Source organism: Bubalus bubalis, chromosome 10 (genome assembly GCF_019923935.1).
Source record: "Bubalus bubalis isolate 160015118507 breed Murrah chromosome 10, NDDB_SH_1, whole genome shotgun sequence".
In the NCBI taxonomy this organism is placed as follows: Eukaryota; Metazoa; Chordata; class Mammalia; order Artiodactyla; family Bovidae; genus Bubalus; species Bubalus bubalis.
This window is the reverse complement of record NC_059166.1, coordinates 37,682,715-37,696,405: the sequence shown is the minus strand read 5'-3', so window position 1 is coordinate 37,696,405 and position 13,691 is coordinate 37,682,715. Positions and strand designations below refer to the sequence as shown.

General features: G+C 36.0%; 1 protein-coding gene across 7 annotated transcripts in view; it reads right to left on the bottom strand.

The window, feature by feature from the left end:
- The window catches only part of PTPRK (protein tyrosine phosphatase receptor type K), a 623,130-nt gene that overhangs the window by 403,088 nt on the left and 206,351 nt on the right, over positions 1–13,691 (bottom strand). The window contains exon 2 of one of the 7 annotated variants that reach the window (XM_045161945.1): positions 4,412–4,551. The exons of the other annotated variants lie outside the window; for them this stretch is intronic. The gene's annotated coding sequence lies outside the window, so the exon portion shown is untranslated. The remainder of the gene's footprint in view (positions 1–4,411; positions 4,552–13,691) is intronic. 7 annotated transcript variants of the gene reach the window in all.

The window sequence follows — 13,691 nt, the reverse complement described above, 5'->3', positions numbered from 1 at the left end:
AAAAAAGTCATACTCTGAAGTCAAAGACCTGATTCTGCAGCCTGGCGCTGATACCACCCACTTCAAACCATCCACCTCTCCTCTACCACTTAACTGATGAAAATCAGTCCCAGAAAAAGTAAATGTCATAGATATAATAAATTACTATTTGAGAGGATTGTTATAGGGATTACAGAAATGGGAACTAAGTAAAAATGTATTTTAACTTTTTTACTTACAAAATATTATTTAAACCAAAAATCTATCTGCTTGTTTTTGAAAACAGTGCCTACCTAATAATACAAACAAAGTGATGAGGGGAGAGGGTGGGGCAAAAGAGAATGAGAACACAAAACATGAGAGAAAAATGAGAAATTGAGTATGGAGAAATAGAGGGTCGAAGCAAGATGAAAAAAAAAGAGAGGAAAGAAATGCCTCCACTTTAAATGCAAAATTTGGAAAGACAAAAGAAAAGAGGGAAACACACGGTGGAAAATAAAATGTGATTATGTTTATTTTCTGTCTCCCAGGTATCTTCATAAACCATCCAAATATGACAAAAGAAACCAAAGTCCTAGGAAACATAAAAGCAAAAGAGAATGATATCTTCACTTCAAATGTTAAGATTGTTGCTTTTGGCCATAAGATGATTAATCTTCTATAATTCAAGGACATGATATAATTTTTTAAAAAAAATCCAAGACCCCTTAGAAGTCTTCTGAGCCTACATTAATTTTGATAGCTCTAGTGGAATTAGTGGTTCCCAATACTAGAATAAAGCATAATAATGTTTTCTAAAATAAGCTAATCCATCTCTCCAATGCTGCCAATTCAGCTGTTATTTAAAAACAATGAAACACAAAAACAGAAGGAAAAAAAAAAAGGAAGAAGAAGAAAGAAAAGAAACCCCCAAAACATACCTGGTCAATTGTGAACTACCATATCGACCACTGGTGAGGAAAGAGAGTGTGCAAATACTCCTCTGACTGTGGACAATTTATTCAACTTCCTCTTAGCAAATACAATCATCCAAGGCTATTCCTCCAAGAAAACATTCCTTTTAAATATATACAGAAAAAGTGCATGATGCAAGTGCGCACATGGCCTCCATTCCAACAGGGCTCTTGCTGTCCAGAGAGCAGCTAAGGATTGAACTTTGTTTTCATGAATGCTAACTTAAGGTTCAATGCATGAACACAAACATTGAGAAATTGTTGCATTTCTGTTCCCACACTAACTTTGTAAAGCTTCCCTCTGGGATGTACTGTAGAAGCTAAAATAGAAAATAGTTTCAGCCAAAAAACAAGTAGCAGTGGGAACTCTGACCAACAATCAAGTACAGGGGTTTCCCAACCCATAACCCCCTCCCTACAAAAGGGAGAATATGGAGAAGGGAAGAGGGAACTTTGAGTAACTTCAAATTTTTGACTCTCCCTATTATTGAGATGTACTTAAGGATTTCAGTAACATTCATAAGTGTAAACACCTTAAGCACCCATTATAGGATCAAGTTTTTCTCCCTTGGGAATAACCAGAAGCAGGGTTATGTCTCCAACAATTTTTTCCTTCTAACTATAATATTATCAAATATCTCCCTAAGAACTGTTTACCTAACTTTTTTAAAAAAGGAATTGCTTTGTAAGTAGTCCTACAAGTAGTGACTAAACTCTACAAGTACCATGAACTGGAAGTGACCACTCTAATCATGGTGATACATACACATCCACTAAAGGCAACCAAGTGTATGCACAGACACAGATAATACCATGCATTTTACCTGGTACCCAGAGTCCTCATGAGTATAGTTCATATAAACATTGCAATGTGTTGTTTGCAATGAATCATCAGCATGAACTCATAGTTCACAATTCATAATGATAGACATGTATTTTTTGCCTTGTTTTACCCCTCCTTTTTGCTTGAAAGACTTGTGGTCTCCTTTTCTCCCCTGAAAGTCTAATTTCTACCTTCTCTAGGAAATTCCTATGATTGATCATATACCTTTTTAGGTGAGTTACAAATTTTACATTTCCTACCTTCGAGTTTGTAGGGCATAGAATCTTCCAAGCTCAAAAAAGGAAACGTCTTAGGGGCTACTGCTATGATTAGGCATAGTGATCTACACAGAGCAGATAGCACATTTAATGGAATTGATGGTGAAGGCTAAGTGGAAAGTTACTAACGGAACTATGTAAAACAGTTAAAATATCTTATTTAATTCATCCAACATTCTAGTGAGAAACATATCAAATATGTAAGTGTTTAATATGATACGGAAGAATGTGGGGTTTAAAAAAAGTAGCTTGCTCAGAAGTCAATCCAAATCTAATACTAAATCCATCTTCTTTAGTCTATATATTATACTGCCATCAAAGTGGATAAGAAATTCAGTTTACAAAGGTAACACATAACTTAAATTTTTTAATTGCTTGGAGAAAATGGGGGAGATGAAGCAGAGATGAAGGATGTGAACAGACCAAGATGGCCTTGTAAACAAAATAAGGACCTTTGCCTTTATCATCACCGTTTATAGAAAGACACAGAAAACCATTAAGCTGGGGGAAGCAGAAACTGCTGTCCTAAATCAGATTTAAACTTTGGAAAATCACTTTGCCTGCCGTGTGTAGACCAGTTAGGAAATAGTAACAGCATTCTCATAGAGAATTCTGTATTTAATTATGATAGCAGATGACAAAGATGATATGAAGCAATCATCTAAAACCTACACAAGAGGTAAAAAAATCAACGAGAACTGATGTGAATGAGAAACAGAAGTGAAGAATAGACAGGGGTCCAGAATGTACCACTATGTTTCTTGCTCATATACCCAAATAGACAGTGGCACAATTTCCTGAGTCTTGGCACACTGGACAGAGATCAGTTTGGGAGGAAAGTTCAGTTCAAGTTTTTTATTGTAAACAACAGAAGCTACTACATCATTTTCAACAAAAAAGAAACATACTTAAAAAGAAAACTAGAAAGCCCAAACAATAACCAAAATATTAATGGAGACCCATCACTGAATACAAACACTCCTCCCAGAACCCAGGCTGAGTCCTATATTTCGCTGACCATGGATGTCTATGCTTCAGCTCTTTGCAGAAGGAAACCCTCATGATGTCTTTTTTCTGCAGCCAATAGCTTCCTAATCAAACTTCGTTTAAGTGGTCTGAGGTGGAGATTTGGTCACCTATTAATATCCTGGCTACAAGGATGGCTTAAAGGTGTTGGACTTCTTTCTGAAGTCATGAGAACTTGTAAGGTAAGAAATTCACCAAATATAGGAAAGACTGCCAAAAAGAATAATAAATATCACCTAAGGAAGAAGGGGCATTAATTTTATTGAAACATACCACAGAACACGTCAAGTAGGCTATTGGATGTATGATTCTGTATCTTAGAGAAAAGAGCTTAGCTTATTATAAACACATTTGTGAATCATCTCCACATACATTTTACAGATGGTGATTGCAGCCATGAAATTAAAAGACGCTTACTCCTTGGAAGGAAAGTTATGACCAACCTAGATAGCATATTCAAGAGCAGAGACATTATTTTGCCAACAAAAGTCCGTCTAGTCAAGGCTATGGTTTTTCCAGTGGTCATGTATGGATGTGAGAGTTGGACTGTGAAGAAAACTGAGCGCTGAAGAATTGGTGCTTTTGAACTGTGGTATTGGAGAAGACTCTTGAGAGTCCCTTGAACTGCAAGGAGATCCAACCAGTCCATTCTGAAGATCAGCCCTGGGATTTCTTTGGAAGGAATGATGCTAAAGCTGAAACTCCAGTACTTTGGCCACCTCAATGGAAGAGTTGACTCATTGGAAAAGACTCTGATGCTGGGAGGGATTGGGGGCAGGAGGAGAAGGGGACGACAGAGGATGAGATGGCTGGATGGCATCACTGACTCGATGCACATGAGTTTGGGTAAACTCCGGGAGTTGGTGATGGACAGGGAGGCCTGGCGTGCTGTGATTCACGGGGTCGCAAAGAGTCGGACACGACTGAGCAACTGAACTGAACTGAAGCAAATTCCATAACCTTACTGTGTTTTTTGCTTTTCATAAACTTTTCAACAAAATCTCAAATATTTTATAAATATGGTACTACAGATTAAATTTAATCAAGTTAATGTCACTCCATATATTATTATGGAACATGGAACACAACAATCTAACTGCAAACCATTCTATCCCTAATACTGACAGAAATACTTCCAAAGAAATTCACTCTAAACTTTTAACTTACATGGCTATCTCTGATAACTCCAAATGTTTTTACTATCTTTTACTGAAGTATTATTTCAATAGCAATTAATAATTTGGGTGATTTCCAAGACCTCACAACAGACTCTGTCTACAGCTGGCTGAAAGCTACTTAATCTTGCACTCATAAGCACACATGACTAGTTTGGGTATCTCGAGTATATTCACCTCTTGACCTTCACGAAGCACATCTCCGAATCCAAACAGTTGTCTCCTGATTTATTTTTTTCAAATACAAAACCAAAATTCCCGGTTGAGTATGCTGTATATTTATCCTGAGCAGCATTCAATTTAAAAGACAATGTGTTCTGGGGAAGAAAAAATTGAGAAGATACTGAAAACAGACAAATGTATCAGAGAGGAAAAATTGGAACTAATGGTGATTGAAACACTAGTGTGACTATTTTCTCCACAGTAGTTTTGGCCTAAAATTGCTTCCTGGAACCCAGAAAAGCACGTAAGTGTCCTTGTATACCTGAAAACATGAAAATAAATAAATAAATGAAACTCAAACAACTTCATGGATAAACTAGCTGCAGTGACATTTTCTGAATGAAGAAATTCACTCTGATATCAATCTTGGGCTTGGGTTGGGTTGGCGGGGAGGTTCAGGACTTCCCTCTATAGGGGGCACTAAGTCCAACCACAGGGTCTCTGATTCTCCTTTTACAGATAGAAATGACTTCATGATCAAGTTCTTTAAGGTAGTAATGGAAAGAGTGGTTCCACCTACCTTTCCAGTTGCCCAGCATCATATGTAGGATGAAATCCAAAAATCAAAATTACTACCCCAACAATACAAAATCCAAAATTTTGCCATCCAATAGAAAATGAGATAAAAAGGGTGATGGTGAGAGATGTCGACTGTTCAGAAGGTGAGCAAAGGAGAGATACAGATGCCTGAGGAATCTAATTCTCAGACCAACTAAATAGATTCGTTTGGATGACCTACAAGAAGGGTAAAAAGTCTCCAGTGGCTAGAATTTCCTCCTAAAATAAGGCATTTCGACTAAGCATAAACTATTTCTTGGTTCTCTAGCAAACCAGTAAAAATAGCTAAGAGTTCATTGGTCTGAACTGTCAGAGTAAACCCATATGGCTCATAACATAAACATGGCAACCAGATAGGGTTTCAAGACTTACTCTGTTGATAAACATTTGTTTCAAGCACCAGTCTCAGTATGTCAGTCACACAAGGAATCCCCTCATTCTAGCAGACCCAGCAATGAGTAAGCATTATGACTTTTACTTTAATCAACTTAAATGTGCAAGAAAGCATGGTTTAAGTCCCTATGGGCAGCAAACAGTTTAGAAATAACTTGATTCAGTGTTTCTTAAACCCGAGAAAATACTAATCTTTAAAAAGGAAAACTTTCTCATGGACCTCAGTGTTAATTTACATTATGCACAGATAATCTCTGAGTATTAACTTATTATAACAAGAGTTTATCATACTCTTATCCACACAAATGTAAAAATCAGTAAAACTTAAATTAATACTAATTTAATGTCATAAATTATGTTTTGTAGAATCAACACTGCAAATATTATGTAGTGAACACTACGTGAAAACATATATACTGTACTGTATAATTATATTTCACTTTGGATTTGATTCTTATTTTGATTTTGATCAAAATGAAACATCATTTGAGTCAGTATTAATACATCATTGTTATTTTTCTTTGATAGTGATTTTTAGCCACTGATTCTTGCTTTTGTTGGACCAATAATTTAAGTGTGTCCCAAAATACAATAATAGGAAAAACTTAAAGTTGTTTATAAGCATTTCTTTTCTGATTATTTACTATATTTACTGTTAATGACTTTTTTCAAGCTAATAAAATGTTCAGTTTACTATAATTTCTCAATCTTATACATTTATTTTCTGCCACACAGTAGCTAAAAGTTTCCATCACTTTTCCCTATGTGAACTGCAGTTAAAACCTTCATTTGCGCCCTAAACCAAGATGCAAATTTGTACTTTCCTTTAACAAAGCTACAACATGAACACAAATGCAAATAATGCCTTTGAATTATTTCTTAATCACCCATATTATCTTAAATGTGTATAGTATTAATTTCAGTCTCAAAAAACATAGAAATTTTTAAACTTTCATAGGACTCAGAGAAAGTACCTATAGACTATAGGTTGAGAAGCAATGCCTAGCTCATTTAATAATACTCACCCTCAAAGAAGACTTATCATTTATAATACAGACAGCTACACAGTGAGAAAACAAGTAGAAGCACACTGGAGCAAAATTGTGTACAAACCTAAATTCATTTTCTTGGAGGAAAATACTTTCTTTTTCCAAAGAAAAACATTTTACTCAGAGTCATGTCCGTAGAATGAGAACCATCACTTTATGTTATATGGCTTCCTCTTTGCCTTCAGCCTTAGAATCTAATACTAGGGAGGGCTTTGCTTTCTGCGAAAGTAGTTAAAACTAAACAACTAATTATGTATTTCCTTTTCAAGTTGGTGCCAGGAAGCTTGCATATAATTTGAAGTTCAACTAGAATGGTAATATAGGCCTCAGTGACTAGGAAATCTAGATTTATTGGTTGTGAACTTGATTTTATAATCATATTTGCATTCCTAGGTAGAGAAAAGACTCTCCTTAGTTATCTTCACCAATTGAGTATCTTAGAAGTGAAAAAGGTAAAAGTGTTAGTTTCTCAGTCCTGTCCAATTCATGGCGATGTCCTAGACTGTAGCCCACCAGGCCCCTCTGTCCATGGAATTCTCCAGGCAAGAATACTGGAGTGGGTACCCATTTTCATCTCCAGGGGATCTTTCCAAGCCAGGGATCTTAGAGGTAAGTCTAATTATCTACGTAACAGTGAAAGTTATATGAAAGTATAAATTAAATAATGAATGATGAGTAAATGAAGATAGTTCTGACTTGTTACTAAGGTAAAGTTTTCCATTCATGCCTAAAGCACTTTGCCAGAAGCCCCAAAACCAAATCTATATAAAATTGTGAATGGAGAAGATAGTCAATTCTGATTGCCTACAAAACTAATCTAAGAAGTATAACCACTGACTGGCCACTTATCTCAATATTAAAATTTAGTGCAGTTACATCAAGAAAAAAAAAAAAAGCCATCATGTAGTTTTATCTCTTTCCCAACATCATCTCTGCATCCTTGAGTAGCAACTTGCTGACTGTAGAAGAGGGTATTATCAATTGTATTAAAATGTATTATAAACTATAAATGCATTCCCACTTAAAGCAGAAAATTCAAATTGAGAACAAAATTTAAATGGGAAAACCACAGGAAAAAGTTGTTATAATTTCAAAGAAAACTTTAAAAAAATCATCTTTTTAACAAGTTCATTCTAGCAAATTTTCAAACAAGAAGTCTCTTAATTAGAAGAAATCTTCCCTATCTTCAAAGGCACAGCTAACAAAACATACATCAATCATCATTTTTTGATTGGTAAAAATTCAAAAATACTCCTTTTAAACTCAGAAATGCAGGAAAATGTCCCCTATCTTTCTAAAGAATATTGTTTTGGATATCTGAACAATACAGTAACACAGATGATGTATGTCTAGATAAAACATTTTTTTTAATCAATAGATATTATCATTAATGAAAAGAATACAAGGTTTTCTAACATTTAAATAATACAATACAATAAAGAAATAGAAGATGACCTAATTTACACAAAAAGGTATTTCATATAGGCTACTTCTATAGTATGATAAAACTTTTATTAACAAATCCTTTGAAATAAAAATTTTAAATAGAAATTCAGCTGTTACATGCTTTATCCAAAAACATTTCATAAATTATGTGAAAGAGTTGTTTGCATTTTTAGCTGCTTAACAAAATACATAAGGACAAAGTTATTATTTCTCCCAAGTTTAGTTGAAATAAACAGGACAGATTAAGCAACATCTGCAATGTTGTCTATATTTTTACGCATACAGTTAAAAGAATGAATTCTGAAGTGAGATCAAACTTGGTTCAAATCCTGGCTCTATGGCTTGAAAGTTAAGTGATTTTCACAACTCGCTTCCCCTTATAGAGAACTGGGCTTATTATCTGCAAAACAGGGATAACACCACCTGAATTATAGCAATTTTGGGACTCATACATGGAACAGATTTATCCCTTTAAATGTTTCAGATATTGCATAGAAATATCTGAAAAACCAACAAATTTCTATGCTTTGGCCTCTTATATCAAAAATACTTCATCATTCTTCTTACCACTCCTCCCCAAAAAGCTCAAATCCCTCACACTGATTCTTTGTTGTAAACAAGTCAACAATTATATTCTGATCAACAGTACCAGGGGGAATATTTCTCTTATGTCATCACCCTTTTTGCATCCACTGATGCTGCTCCCTCTCTCAGAAACCCTCACATCACCACTCAGCCTAAGAAATCACCACATCTCTCAAAATTAAACTCAACCTACATCGGGTTCCTTATCCTGAATTTTCTACCAACGGGAGATTTGTGTTTACCAAAATATTGTAAAACACTAGGTGATACACCACAGTGCAGAAGATATGCAGTCAGCCTCAGCAAAATAAAACTATTATTGTCAGTCTTTCTTCCACTCTCTTCAACCATCCCTCATTTCTAAGGAGGACTTTTGTTTATATTCCTCAGTTTTTGTCATACCCCTGTGGACAAGGAGAATAGAAGGGAAATTTTTTTAATTAATCTAGAGAAACTATCGGAGAAGGCAATGGCACCCCACTCCAGTACTCTTGCCTGGAAAATCCCATGGACGGAGGAGCCTGGTAGGCTGCAGTCCATGGGGTCGCTGAGGGTCAGACACAACTGAGTGACTTCACTTTCACTTTTCCCTTTCATGCATTGGAGAAGGAAATGGCAACCCACTCCAGTGTTCTTGCCTGGAGAATCCCAGGGACGGGGGAGCTTGGTGGGCTGCCATCTATGGAGTCGCACAGAGTCGGACACAACTGAAGTGACTCAGCAGCAGCAGCAGAGAAACTATATTTTTTATTTAATAAAGGACAGAAAGTTATCTGGGCAACAGAAAACAATGACCCTGAATGTAGAAGAATGGGGGTTAAAAGGTAGGTTTCTAAATATAAAGCCAATATAAATAATATATTTTTCAGAGATAAACAAAATTAGAGCCAAAATTAGTGATGGGGACCTTTGAGGAGCCATATAAAGAGATAGTTTTAAAAGCAATTTTTCCACTTATCATGATATACATCATACACACAAACATTGAAACATACACACACACATACACTCACACATAAATCTGCAGGAGTCTTCAGTGAAGGCATGCATACTATTTTAAATGTTTTTTGATATTGAATATATGCTTCTCTTTGATGTAAAACCAAAGGGAATTGAGCCTTCAGGTATGGACAAGAAGATGCATTTTAGTTCCCATTATATACATGAAACACTGAACCTTGAGACAAGCACAAAGGAAATATCAAGTGAATGGTAGCTGGTTTCATCCTGTTGTCTATTCTTTAATTATTCTGTGTGTGTCCACCATCTCCTCAAGAAGACAAGCCATCTTGCTGATGACAATATTCCATACTGCTTCAAACCACAGCATCCAGCACTGTACTAAAGAAGGGGTCAGGAATCAATAAGTATCGGCTAATTGAATCACTGACATTTGAGAAAATCCCAACATCTGAGACACAAATAATTAAGTTATGATGTGAAGCTCAGCTTCAGGAGAAACAAGAATGTTTTCCAATTTATTTCTCCTCCAACACTATCTAGGATTTCTCTTCAGTACATAACTCAGACTGGAGAGATAATATATGTGCTAATCACCACGCAGGGGAAGAATACACTATCTGCATTTGTATCCCTTCTCACTGATACATCTTATTACCATGAAGGTGTTTAATACAACCTTGTCTGCTATACCAAATGCTCTGAGATAATGAATCTCAATGTATAAGCTTTATTTCCATTAGAATTATATATATCAAATCCTCAAAATAGAAGCACTCAATTTTAACTACAAAGGAAAGTGGTTGGTGTTCTTTTTTTAATCTTACTTTACCTATTTTTTTTAAAGTTACATTTTAAAAGGATACATAAATCAGGCAATAAATGTTTTATTTATCTACCTTTGTCTTTCTAGTGAATAGCAGTAAAAATGTACTTTCACCTTAGTATACACCTGCTGTCTCAAAAATATCCCAATGAATAACAACCCGAAGCAGAAAAGAAAAGGGAGAGAGGAGGGTGCTGATATTGCCCTGTCAGGCTGCTGAGTGGCCACAGCCTCACAAAGCTCTGAGGTTTTAGGAACTTTAGAGATCATTTCATTTCGTCATGTGTTTTATACATTAAAAGTCTGAAAAACACTGAATTTGAAAGATGTACCTAAATGACAAATATTTTAAATAATCAAGGAAGCAAAGGAAAACAAAAAGATGAACACTGAGGAGCAGTCTTTTTATTTTTGCCTGACAGCGAGTAATCCTGTTATTAAAAAAAAATTGGAGGTTTTAGCCAATTTTCTGATACATCCTACAGTATAATAAAAACATCAATTAATTTCCTGAGTATAATGATCTTATTAACAGATAGTCTGCTGTAAAGTCCCAATCTAAAACATTTCATAAATTACATAAATAGAATTTTTTCTTTTTAGCTGCCTGACAAATTAATATAGGGCAGATTCTAGTTTTCAATAAGCAGACAGACCTTAGGGAAAGATAAAACACTTATAAAGCTTACAGTGATTCCCAACAATTCGGATGGGGTCAGTCCAACTCACTTCAATACATGTCAGTATGTGATCTTCAGTACATTATTTTCTCTTTTCTAAAACACAGGTCCTTTACCTATCCGATAAGGATAACATACCCAGCCTCACAGGTCTGGCATGCAGAATATGGGGAAGTATCAACAAGGCACTCGGTATGAGGCTTGGCATATAGCAGATCTATGACAAATGAGAACCGCATACTTGCTACCCTATTAATAATAGCAAAGGAATGAAAAAAATATGAATTTGCATGCATCAAAAGTCTAACCTTAAGTGATAATACTTTGACTCTCAAGCACATTAAACAGTAAATGAGGCTTCCTAACAAATGACAATTACAATGTCACTATTACAATCTCACTAGAAACAATAATATAAATTACTCTTTTAATCTCTGATCTGTCACTGTGAAAAAAAAGTCTTAGTCACACTTATCAGCAAGCTTGGTGGGACAGCGGGAATAATGGGGAGGAGAGGTGAGAAGACAGATCATTTATATCACAGTGGCTTTGTTTGGTGACTCAGGGGAATTCTGACATTTTCTCCTTGAGATAATGAGAATATCATCAATACATTGTTTATACCTTCTGCCTTGTCAAAATGGCACCTTAAAAATGTTGCTAATCCAAGCAACTGAAAGATGGACTAATTCATTGCAAAGCCAATATCTACCATTCTGAGGTATCTCTAAATTTATAGAACTGGAATTAAATCTATAGTCAAGAAAAGTCAATGTAAAACATTGAGATTATTTTTCATTTGTCTGCTTATATGTTTTTAAGAAGCACAAGCATAGAGTGTGTGCATGCCCCATCGTGTTGGACTCTTTGTGACCTCAAAGACTGTAGCCCACGAGGCTCCTCTTTCCATGGGATTTTCCAGGCAAGAATACTGGAGTGGGTTGCCATTTTCTCCTCCAGGGAATCTTCCCAACCTAGGGATTGAAGCAGTGTCTCTTACATCTCCTGCATTTGCAGATGGATTCTTTACCACTGGTGTCATCTGGAAAGTCCAAGAAGTCCACCCTATATCACAGAACTTTAGGTTTTTCATTAAATCCGTAAGTCTCTATATGAATATGCATGTGAGATGGAAGGGGCGGCAGATGCATATAAAGGTAAAACAATCTCACACCTCATACATGTTTTAATTACTGTTCTTGCACAAAATATGTAAGTATATGTACACTATATTTAACCAGGACAAATTCAGATAGTAAATTCCATTTTCTGAAAACAAACACTTTAAGAAATCTAAAAGTTTCCTACATTTATGTATTAACAACACTTCAATTTCTACATTTTCATTGAAATTTAAAAGTGCAGCCGAGCATTGAAACATAATATTCTATGACTTAAGAACATGGTGGTTTTCCTGGTGGCTCAGAGGGTAAAGCGTCTGCCTGCAATGCAGGAGGCCTGGGTTCGATCCCTGGATTGGGAAGATCCCCTGGAGAAGGAAATGGCAACCCACTCCAGTACTCTTGCCTGAAAAATCCCATGGACAGAGGTGCCTGATAGGCTACAGTCCATGGGGTTGCAAAGAGTTGGACATGACTGAGCAACTCACACACACACACACACACATACACATTAAGACAAGGCTCATGACTGAGCAACTTCATTTTACTTTTTAGAAACATGAAATAGCTGTTATCATTTTTGCTCAAAAAGTTTATTAAAAATACTTGAAATCTTCCTTTGTCAGAAATACAGTACCCATAGAAATTTGATTATGTCAATAACCCAAACATAACAAAAAATATTAGGCTGACCAAAAAAGTTCATTCGGATTTTTCCATAAGATAGTATGGAAATGAACTTTTTGCCCTACCCATAGACATGGGCTTTCCAGGTGGCTCAGATGGTAAAGAATCTGCCTACACTGCGGGAGACCCAGGTTCAATTCCTGAGTAAGATCCCCTGGAAAAGAGAATGACAACCCACTCCAGTATTCTTGCCCGGAGAATTCCATGGGCAGAGGAGCCTGGCAGGCTACAGTCCATGGGGTTGCAAAGAGTTGGACATGACTAAGCAACTCATACACACACACATTAAGACAAGGCTCTCAACAGAGGCCATCTAGTATAGATTTCACACAAACACAAATGCTTTGGTTAAAAAAAAAAAAGGCTGTGATGAACAGTAATAATCAAAAGTCACTATAGCAGTATTAGGATAAAAATATCAAATTAAGCTATATTATTTCTAAATATATATCCAATTAACTCATTTTGTGAATCCATGGACTGTATAGTCCATGGAATTCTTCAGGCCAGAATACTGGAGTGGGTAGCCTTTCCCTTCTCCAGGGGATCTTCCCAACCCAGGGATCGAACCCAGGTCTCCCGCACTGCAGGCGGATTCTTTACCAGCTGAGCCACAAGGGAAGCCCATATAAAATAGAATGCACTACTAACTAATACATCTAATTAAAGAAAACCCTAAGTACAAACTATGCCAAAAATGAGTTATTTAGTCAAATACTGATGAAGACTTCTAGAGTTTTTAATTCCAAACCTACCATCTGTATGCCAGTAAAAATTACCCTACACTTTCAAATAAAATGGTTGTTCAATATATTGAAATGCTTCTTACATCAAAGTGTTACTCAGTCATGTCTGACTCTTTGCAATCCCCATGGACTATAGACCACCAGGCTCCTCTGTCCATGGGATTTCCCAGGCAAGAATAATGGA